At 43.1% G+C, this 11,024-nt stretch overlaps 1 long non-coding RNA gene across 1 annotated transcript; it reads right to left on the bottom strand.

The window, feature by feature from the left end:
- Positions 1–346: 346 nt before the first annotated feature.
- On the bottom strand, positions 347–10,032 carry LOC309443536. The gene is made up of 3 exons (XR_014184813.1): positions 9,911–10,032; positions 614–742; positions 347–435 (listed from the first exon to the last, which is right to left on the bottom strand). It is a non-coding gene; the product is annotated as an uncharacterized lncRNA (long non-coding RNA).
- Positions 10,033–11,024: the final 992 nt, after the last annotated feature.

The raw sequence follows: 11,024 nt of genomic DNA, 5'->3' as shown, positions 1-11,024 counted from the left end.
AACTCCTGAGTGTTTTCCAGGCTGATATTTGCCGGGTTGTATTGTCACAGCTGTCTCAAAGACCAGCAGTCTGTCAACAGCAGAGCTGGGCTTACAAATGCAGTGTGACACAGGAATCTAGGACTCTTGCAGTTCTTGGTATGAAAGACTGTTTCCCACATGATGTGACACTTGGAGAACAAGCACGGCCACAGAGACAAAAGGTGGGTGCTGGGCTGGGCCAGGAAACCTTACGTGGGCATTTTGCAAGGGAAAGTTTAACTGGTTGGTGTTAAAAGGGGGAGTGACAGCATTTCCAAATAACTTCTCTTACAAGGAGAGTAACTTTACCCACTAATAAATCCCACCTGTGGATGGGGAGCAGCTTCCCAGGCTCCTGCACGTGGCCAGGTGAATGAATGCCTTAGAGCATGGGTCACCACCAGAGCTTCTCGGCTGAAAAACAAACCATACTGACTGAGAAAGAAAAGAAAGGAAGAAAAATCACTGTACTATCAGCCTAGGGCATTCACTTGTAAAAGGGCACAACTCAATTCTGGTCCTGGCAGTACAACTGTGTGATTATTGCTACCAAGTGCAACAGCGTCAACAAGAAAAAAGTGTTCTCACTCACCTTGTATCTCTCGGGAGAACAAATCACGGCGCCTGTCCAGTCAGCATCGCCACGACGCGCACGCCAGGCTGTCAGGATGGCGGAGGTGAAGCTCTCGCTAGCGCTGTGCTGCCTCACAAGGCATGTTCCCTGGCAGAAAAGGAGCAATGTATTAATGGCACACACCACGTACCATTGATAACCGCCGGCCATCCCCACACAGGCACATTGTAGGTTGAATTACTTCTGCTGGTGCCAGCGTACTCTGCTCATGTTCAACAGGAAATAGGAAAAAAGATGTTTTGCTTTACATCCTAAAGCTGGAAGAATTAAAATACATGTACATCTTAAAAATTTTGCTTAAAGTACGAAACCGGTCCAAATGCTTCAGATTGAAGCTGCTGAAAGGAACAAAGAAGAAGTCTTTCTGACAGACTCAGAACCCAGTCAGGAACAATGGGGCTTAGATTTAAAACACAACCCAGAACTGAGTTCTTGCAGTTCCTGGAAAATCTGAGTACTGGACTGGTGCATTTTTTTATTCACTATTATTATCTCCCATAGACATTCATCCTGATCTCAACATCTTTATTGTCCACACAGAGCAAGTTTCCTCTCAAACAGAAATGAATGTTCCAGTAAATTTCCTTAGACAAAAATGTAAAAATCAAACAAAAAAAGACCCCTTTATAACTTCTTAAAAAACATACACTTCAAATCGTGATTCAAAGTGCTCTTTGTTTCAGTAAGTATAAATACTGAGTTTCACAAAGAAGAAAACGCAAAAGTGAGAGAAAGAAAACTTCTATCATACATGGGTTAAAAAACAACTGCAGTCTCATTTCCAGGCTGGTTACTCTGAGATGCAAATACTAGGTAAAGTCAGTGTTGTTATTTTGCCTCAAGGACAACAGATCTTTGTCCTGAACCCTTCAGTCAATACCTATAAATATTCTGAATGTTGTCATAAAATGTTGAAAAAAACCTATCAGGGACACAAATATAAGACCTTCTGCTTTAAAATGACAGCAGAATTAAGTTAAAAGCTACTATTCATTTCTTAGAAAAGTAAGGCAATCATTTTGCATGATATTTATCTGATGTAAAAGATCTTTTTGTTTGCATTGGTCTTAAATCGTTTTAGAGGAACTCGTGAGCAGTGGGTACAGGGAGAGCAGGATTAACTGAAAGCCCTCTGCATGTCACCCTCTACCAGGGAAGTTAGACCCAGTCCCAGAAAGAGAGCAAGTGTCAGGGTAAGGACTAAGCAGGGAGCTCCAGCACTTCTGAGCCCTCCCAGCCTCATCTTTAAACGAGGCTCAATAAATCAGCCCTCCCGCAAAAATATTTTGTGACCTCTGCTGAGAGACGCAGTATAAATCCACATGAACATTTCCTTTTATTATCAGTAAATACTCTTGGATTGGTTGAAATTGTTCCTGCCACTGATATCACTGATCTCCGAAGAGATAAACACGAGCTGATTGATGACTTGTCTGCAGGATCTATTTCAACCACCCCCAGGCAGGATATTTTCCATGCGGGTAATAATAAATCTTACTATTGAATGTCATCAAATGAAAGAAAATGATGGTAAAAATAGGCACAGTTATGTATTTCTTATTATATAATATTAAGGAAGATTTTTCAAAGATTTGAGCAGCTTTCATTTGCATGCATGATTTTTTGTAATGTAATCCTTTTGCCTGCTTTTAATATATATATATTTTTAAAGCCTTTTACAGTCAAGCAATGTAAAGAGACTGTCTCCACAAAATAGCCTGTTGTGTAGTCAGGTCTGGAAGGCAAGTTTCACATCACAACTGAGACTGAATAAGAACAATGTCCATTCTCAAAAGATACCAGGGCTGCCTTTCACTACCACTTTTTATGTGATATTTTCAGGTATCACTAGTACTGTTTTGTACATTTTATTTGCAAAGGAACCAAATGGCATCCTTTCTTGTCAGTGAATAGAAAAGGTTTGAGGGGAAAGCTGTCACTCACTCTTATTGCTCCCAATTCTCTTCTAAAAATGATGGTAGAGTTCCAGGGAAAATTTGTACCTTCATAATGAGAACAGCATTGAAAATGCTCATGCCACCTTATTTGTGCCAAGCTCAGAAATAAAGATCTAAGCAACTTTCTAGGATCTGTTACATATAATAAAGCCAATGCTTTGTACCAGGGAGGCTGTGCTGCAGAGGAAGGAAAATGTGCAAATCCAAATCTCACATTCAAGATGTAAGCATAAGGAAAAGAGCTGTGAAGACAAGATTACAGGTTGTCCACTTACCAAATGTTGTATTTCACCATTGTATTATCTGCACGGTACAAAAAAAAAAAATCTTTGTCCCCAAATGCAATAAACCACACAGAGAAAATGTGGAGATACAGGAAAAGGAGTGGAGAGAAAAACTAATCTGAGGCAGCGTTTTCCTGCCATCTCTGTCCTTGGTCTGTGGAGTCCAGGGAGAGTTTGGGGAGAAAAGTGACAGCAAAAGGAGCAACAACTTGGTAGATATGCCCTGTGCAATCTCTCGTCTACGCAAAATCTACCACTCCATTCTGGGTGGAATTTATGCAAAGATGGTGAGGAGTAAAAGAGAAGGAGGACAGAACAGAGATGGGAGAGCTCTGTAACTTGAAGAGAACTTCTCAGCTCCCTTAGGGACTGGATAAGCTGTTGGATATGGCCAGCAGGACAAGTGGATGATTTTTCGAAAGTGGGCAAAGCCAGGCAGGAGTTTAGAGGCCACCGAAGAAGAGACTGGCACTGCCAAAAGGGGACACAGCCATGGATCTCCTGAATGGAACGGCAATTCATTGCGTAGTCAACTTGGGATTAATTTGGGGGGGTTTAGACCACATGGTTAGTACAATAAACAAGAGGAACAAATGAGTCTGGAGAAACAGATTGTAATTCTTGTGATTTCATTTGCCTTCAGGCTGCCACGGAAAGTCATCTTTTCCATAGTTGACATGGGGGCCTGTTTGATTTTGATATGAACCTGGACACCCCGATCAAAATTTCTAGTCTTTCTCTTTATAATTCAAGCTGCTATAGCATCCAGATGATTTCTAGCACCATAAACATATGCTGAGCTCCCCTGGAAGGGGACACTTTACTCCTTAAGCTGGTTCAAGCTTACAGACTGTCATCAGAAGCACAGACTACACTAGGTGAGCTTAGAGTCCTGTTATTGAAACAAGAGCATCATGAGCTCTAGCTCAAGAGAAGGCACCAAATTATCCCCCAAAGGCTGATTCTCCTCTGCCATTTAGTCATTAGCTTTGCGCACCTGAATCGTAAAAGAAAACCTTCATGTTTGTAACAGAGCTGAGCGAAGTTTCACAAAACACTCCATGGATAACGAAAACCTCTTGGATGTGAAACTGTCAACTCAAAACTGGCCTCAGGAAAGATAAAAAGACACTCTCTATAAGGTCAAAGAACAGAGGTGCTGCATTTCCTTAGATAGCAAAACCACCTTCTATTTATATATATTTTTATATACTTATATATACAAAATCATAGCATTGACATTTTCTAGGACTGGGCTCATTGTGCACGCTGCTGGTAGGATGGGACTGAGGAAAAATATCTTTCACCTTGAGCTTGCTGGGAAACTTGCAGGGTGAACAACATCTGGCCATGCTCAGTTCTTTCTGGGCAGCACAGCCAGAGATGAAAGAGCAGCTTTCAGATCTCTCATATTTTGCTTGGACTTCCATATCTAGGAAAGCAAACCCAGGTCCTCCAGACAAGCCTGTTCCCTCTCTGTCACCATTCAGTCACCTCACACAAGTCCAGACAAAACCGTGCAAGTCCAGTTCCCATTACCCAGCCACAGCTGCTCTCTGTGACAGTAGCTCTGTGATGGTTCCTGGTGCCAAATCCCCAGGGATAACTACAGAGCAGAAAGCCTTCAGGAGACTAGAGAGCCTCAGTGGGGTGGTCAGAGGCATCCTGGTCTAGACAGTCCTATTCTACAAAAGACAAAGCTATAGGAAAACGTCGGCCCTGCCCCATTAGATTTAAAGCCCAGCCCAGCTGTGAGTTCCCAGGCAAACTCAGCAAATATTTCTTCTTCAGCACATCTGACTGATGCAAGCTCTAAGGTTGTCTCTGCTCCTGGCTTGTGGCTGAGAGACAGAGGCGCTTTTCAGAAGCCTTCAGCATGTGATCTACAAGAAGGGAAGAAATAAAAGACTTTGGTTTATTAGTTTGTTATTTTCCAATCCCAGCTATTACAGGACGGGCGCTATGTTTATGATGGATTCATTCAGAGAACATTTTCTCCCTGCCCACGTAACTGTGCTTCAGACTGAAGCCAAAGCTGTATGGGGGGTTATAAAAGCTGCAGACATTTTTCAGTACTGTATACAACTCAGTGCTTTAAAAGTGGTTACAAGGGGATGAGCCAGCAATGGGCAGCTGGCTTGACCTGTAGGAAACTACATCCAGTTCCTCACTGTCCCACGATGTTCTCCTACTGCTTCAGCAAACCCCATATTGCAAGGTACAACCGTGAGAAGGGGACAGAAAATTCAGAAGCATTCACGCAATCTGCCATTTACTCTTCCAACAAGCAACTTCTGTGCTCTTGGAAGGGTTTATTTTAGCCTCAGCCTGAATAAAATGTGGCATTACACCCTGACCATGTCTGAGCAGCATCACTGACACATGCCAGATTTCCATGGACCATCGTTGCCATTTCACCTGCAGTTCAAAGCACGTCGGCCTCATCTCTAATACACATGTATAGTTCAAATCACTGTGCCCACAGGGACCAATTTATTTTTCCATCACCTGTAGCTTCCTTCAAGTTTCTGCGAGAAGAAGCTGGCAGCTTTCTAACAAGGAGTGTTATGAATAGCATGGTAATGCCTTTCTTCGTCCCTCTTAAATTTCTCATTTTATCTTGTGAAGCCAAACCCTGGTTTCTGCAAAGTCCCTAAAACAACATACATTGATTATAATGGGATCCGCAGTTGGACTGCATGTATTTTATCTCCAGTTTTGCAGACTGATTGCCCACTACTGCTGTCTTCCTACATTTCGATATTCATCTGCCTGTCCTGGAGGTTGTTCTGGCAGCTGGAGGTTGTGACAGTTCTGACACAATACACAGGAGAGGTCCCTTCAGTACAAAAGTTTCCTTTTGTTCATGTTCTTACATGAGTTATGGCTTTTTCCTTGTCCCTATGTGTATTGTCATCCTCCCTCTCTCATTAGGAGCTGAGCATTCAGACAACTGCCAAATGGCAGGGGGAAAGTCTGGTGCACAGAATAGGATCCGGTATCTTTGGGTGATTTGTGATTTGTATTCTGTGTTACAGAAGCCTGTAAAAACAGGCCAAAATATTAATTTATTACTTTGGTCAATTTGCATATAATTTGAAAGCACAGTAATTCTGAATTCATGTCTGATCCTATATGTTTTGGTGTGTAAGGAATAATACAACTCATTGAAAAATGGCGAGGCTTCACCTCAACAATCAAAGCTGCAAATTCCACTAAGATGGATCAAGTCACATCTACTGAGGATCTCTTATGTATTCAGACACCTTTGTGCATGCTATGACAAATTTCGTCTGTTTTCTTCAACTAAAAACAAGAGCCAAGCGAGTTTCATTGGTATGGATAATTCTCACATTTCTGTTACTCAAATTTATAATGACCAATGTGTATTTCACACCAGGTTTCAGAAGGACAGATGCTGCTGCTCAGCTTTGCTGTCAACGAGAAACTGAGGTCACCTTACAGATGAAGCAAAACCATTATGGACAAGGACACACTATATACATGTTGCTCCACCATACTGTATAAAAAATCACAACTTTCTAGAGGAACGCAGGTTTGTTCGCATGTATTTAATACTTCTTTGTCATGAACGTATCACAACGGGTTTCTTATTGCTAACACACCTCCTCACGGGATTTATCTAAGTGCACTGGGTACAAACCCTCTGATAAGTCTTGGAAGCAGCCAGCAGCACATCTAGTGCTATCAGCAACGCGTTATGAAAGGAATGTCATGGCAAAGCGCTGCCGAGTCACAAGACAAAAACCACCCTGGGGTTTACAGCAGGGTAGGAAATACCACATTAAAATAAAAGCATGACAAGGGAAGAGTGCACACTTAGGGGTGGAAAAAAAATCCAAACCACCTCTAAGCTCCCGGTTCCTTTGTCATCGAGTCAGTACATTACAGAGAAGATCTGTTCAGAGTGAAAGGCTTTTTGGGAAGCTTTATCTTGGCCTTTAGCAGACAGAACTGACAACCCTGAAGTGGCAAAAACCACTTGCCAAATGCCACGTTCAGCGAACAAAGGAACACAACACCATGCACAGAACAGCAAACTATCAGCTCCCAGGGGGAAGTGTCATTTTCACATCCAGTTTGCTACACCAGAGTGGGAGAGAAGCTCCAACTGTTCTGAATTCATGTGTCAAGTCAATCACAGGAACAGATAATATTGGAGTTATATAAAATTTCGGAAGGAACCCCCACCCACACCTGTAACACTCACTCGCCACTGTCAGAACAGCTCTGTAACTGAAGACAGCACTGAAGAGAAGTCATCCTCACAGCTTTCTGCACAGCAGATGATGGGATCGTTACAATTTCATTTTACATATGAGCTGAGGCAGAGAATAAGTGTTTATTTTTGTTCCTATCAGAACAGTATCTCAAAGTCTCCAATGGACTCTGACTGTGAGTGCTAGTTGCTTGGTTTAAGTTTAAAAAAAATTGCATCTGATCTTAGAAACTTCAATTTTCAACAGACTCAGCAGGATCTGCATGGAAGGAAGGAAGTATTAGCAGTCTGCCCTACAGATTGCTTCAGCCTTTTTTGCTGCAAAGCCTTGCTGTGCCCCCTAAGGAAATCACACTAGATCTGTTTCCTCCGAGCACCTGAACCCAGACCCTCCAAATGGAGTGATTTTTTGTTCTTGTACACAGATAGTATCGGTGTCAGAGCTGGGAAGGGGACCGTCTCAGGCGTTCTGTTGGGTGCTACAACGCAACAAGCATATTCCTGCCTGCACCTAATCCCGCCGAACAACATTAACAAGATTTTGGGCATGCACTGAGGAGCTGAGTCTCTCCAATTTAGGATCTTGCACTGGGGTAGTTTCTGAGCCCAGGCAGCAGAACTTAACGCGGGTGGTGCCTAAGAGTGGTGACACCAGATTCCGACCTGTGGTCAGAGCAGAAACTTGGGGCTTCCTGATGCTGTGGCCTCACCCCTCGATCCTCCCCACAGCCTCCCGTCTTCCTTTTGTGCAATCAGCGCTAAAATCCACAGACGCGAGTTCTACGCTCCGCTGTGCCGCAGTACACCACGGAGGAATCGCACCTGCCCTGATTTCCCCATCCACCATTACCCAAATTAAAGCGCCGCCAGCCCTGTCCTTTTTCACAACCACTGTGTGAGAGCAAAGGGAGAAAACCACAAGGGAACAGATGCTGCGGTTTGAAGAGAGAGAAAAAGATAGCATTGCTCTCTGAAAGCATCCAGAAATGTTTCTATTCAATTCATTCAGGCCTACGCGAGATCAGGGAGAGCACAGGACTACTGTGAGGAAAATCTAGGTCACATATGATCACAGCAGCACAGCTGCCATCATCTCAATGGCCATGTGAAACGAGGACTGCAGCAAGGACCTCGCTTTGCTGAAGAGGGCTTTTTTTTTTTCTTTCAGTCCAGTTTTACAATTTCCCCTCATTAAGGTGTATTTTCCGGCAGGACTGTGAGTACATTGGGTCTTCAATTGGGGTGAAGGATTTAGCTATAAATCCCAAAGATGATTCAGTAAGTGGAATTTCTGTAGGATCGTTTAAATAGTTTATAGGCTGCCAGGCAGGATTTTAACCTTCTAGCAGTGACAGGAACAGTGTCACTTTCCCGTTCTTTTGAATGCCAACACATTTCTTAGTCCTCTTTGTTTCATACCTGTTATGGAAAGATACTTCAATTTTCATTAAGGAAACAGGAATCTTACGCTATATTAATGCACCTGTGAAAACTTCTTGAAGTTCTCTTCCAGCGCTCTCTTTTCGTTAAATACACAGGTCAGACCCTGCGGTCCTTTCCCACCCTTCAAACAGAAAAGCTAAAATAAAATAAAATAACTAGGGCAATGTAGCCCCAAACCATTACCTTGTTTTCTTTATATTTAAACAGACCCTCTGTCACCCTCCCTTCTCCCCTTTTCTACACCTGAATAAAACCAGGAAGGATCTAAAGCCCAAATACTGAACACTCCTGCAATTCAGGGGATTAGAGGGAAAGGACAAATGTTCGTGGGTGCCATGAAGTTCAGCCAAGCATCCTGGAGCAGCGTTCATTACGGAGCGCTGCCAAAACCCTGCGCAGGCAGCTGGAGCGGGAGCAGCTGCGCGGCTGGGGAGTAGGAGGATGCGAAACACAGCACAAGTCAGGAAAATAACGCACAGGGGGATCCTCTGGGTGGAAGCAAGGAGGTTATAGATAAAGCGCTAATAAGGATTTGTTCCCCAAAACAAGCGGCCCAGAGAGCAGAGCAACAGGAAATCAAATCACCGACCTGCAAAGCGACTGACTCACGCCTATTGTTAGACCTGGCTCTTTGTCCCCCCAGGTTTTCTGAGCCCCACGATGCTGCAGCCCCTTTCTGAGCCCTGGGACCAGCACAACTGCTGCCAAGCTCTGGGGAAAGCAGTGACACTTGGGGCTTAGGGCAAGGACTCCTGTGAGTCATGGCAGTTAATTATATACCTTTGTGTGTGTTGAACAGGCAGTTCAGTTTAATGCACGGCAGTTACAAGAGTAAGGAGTTATCTCAGCACCTTAGGTAATATACCTATTGGCAGGGACTAGAAGTAGTAACGTCCCTGATGGAATATTTAAAAAAATCTGATCTCGTGTGCCAGCTGACCCTGGCAGCGCGGCCCCTCTGCCCATGTGGAAGTTCGGGGGGGATGCCAGTGACCCCTTGGAGGTGGCATTGCCCTCTCCGAGATTTGAGGGACTGGATGAAACAAACTATTAAGCTGTTCCAGGAACTCTTATGCTCAGGTTTTGCAAGGAGCTGAGGAGCGCTGCACCGGTGCGTGAGCTGGTTTGAATTCAGAATTCTAATCAGATGAACTAAGTAACTTTCAATCTAATTAGGAGAACAGTAGGGTTTGTTCTTAATCCACAACCATTTAATCTTCCGACTCATTAGTTGTGCACAGGCTCTATGAATATGTATATCTGGAAGGAAAAAAAATGCTTTGACCTTGATGAGAATGATAACACATATATAAAGTAGGTGTGCACTCACCTTTCATCACACTCGCTTTATTATGTAGATTCAACAATTCCTATTGCTCTGAATCAGGCTATCCAGAGTTATTGGCAATCCCACAGCCAATTAGGCATCAGAGTCCTGATGAACCATGGAACCTGTAATGATTAGCACAGTATCTACAGGCAGGCTGCCTCCTACCAATTTGCATGCAAATAAAAATGTTTCTGTTTTAGAAAGCTGTACTAGGCAATATAACTAGCGCAGCAATGACTGGATTGAGGAAGAGAAGAAATGCGTTCAAAGAAAAAAGATCCAGATAGGATTTTGCTTAGGATCTTGAATATACTGTTTCAATACATCAGTGTCACTCTTGCAGTCACTTATGAAAAACTATTCATACAATTTTTTGAATAATTTAATTTTATATACAAAAATATCAGCCACACTATTTCTAGTGTAGAATGAAGATCTCTAACATTAAGGAATATGAAATTATTCCATACCCCTCAGAAAAATAAACTCATGGGCAAATTCTCTGATTTTCCTCTGATTTCCTGATTTATAGTTTATTTCTCCTTTTATTGAAATTAATGGGGGATCTTCCTTTGACTGCAACAGAAGGAGGATGCAGAAACTGTCTTCCTTAGGTCTGTTTTGCTCCTCTTGCATTCAGCTACAAAAAACTCCCAAAATTGCCCTTAACACCTGTCCACGTTCTGCAATGGTAGTTGCGTAACTCCTACTGAAGTCGAAGGGAATTAGGTCCAAGTACCTGAAGCTTTTTGGGCACTACACCTGGAAAATATTTCAATACGAAACATTTGTGAAGAACAGACACTGGTTGATGCTAGAGACAACCCTAAAGATCAGGAGCTAGAAAAAAATATCTGACTCAGGTATTTAAGTAGGAATTATGTTGCTGTTGCTGAAAATCTCCCTCTGAGAGCCCTAACAAAGCTGGGGAGGGAATCAGAAAAACTGTTTCCTGTTCTCTTGCTCACTTGGGTTTTCATCCTAGAGGAGACCAAACTGTCCCATCAGAGTGGTCCAGAGGCAGGAAATGGCACAAACTAAAGAACACGGCAAGGGAAGGGACCCTAAGCCCCAGTCAGACAAGAAAGATCACAAGAAGGACCCCAAATCCCAA

Source organism: Streptopelia decaocto, assembly GCF_964273445.1.
Source record: "Streptopelia decaocto genome assembly, chromosome: 9".
Taxonomy (NCBI): Eukaryota; Metazoa; Chordata; class Aves; order Columbiformes; family Columbidae; genus Streptopelia; species Streptopelia decaocto.
Note: the sequence above shows the minus strand (reverse complement) of the source record. Positions and strands in the feature narration are given on the sequence as shown.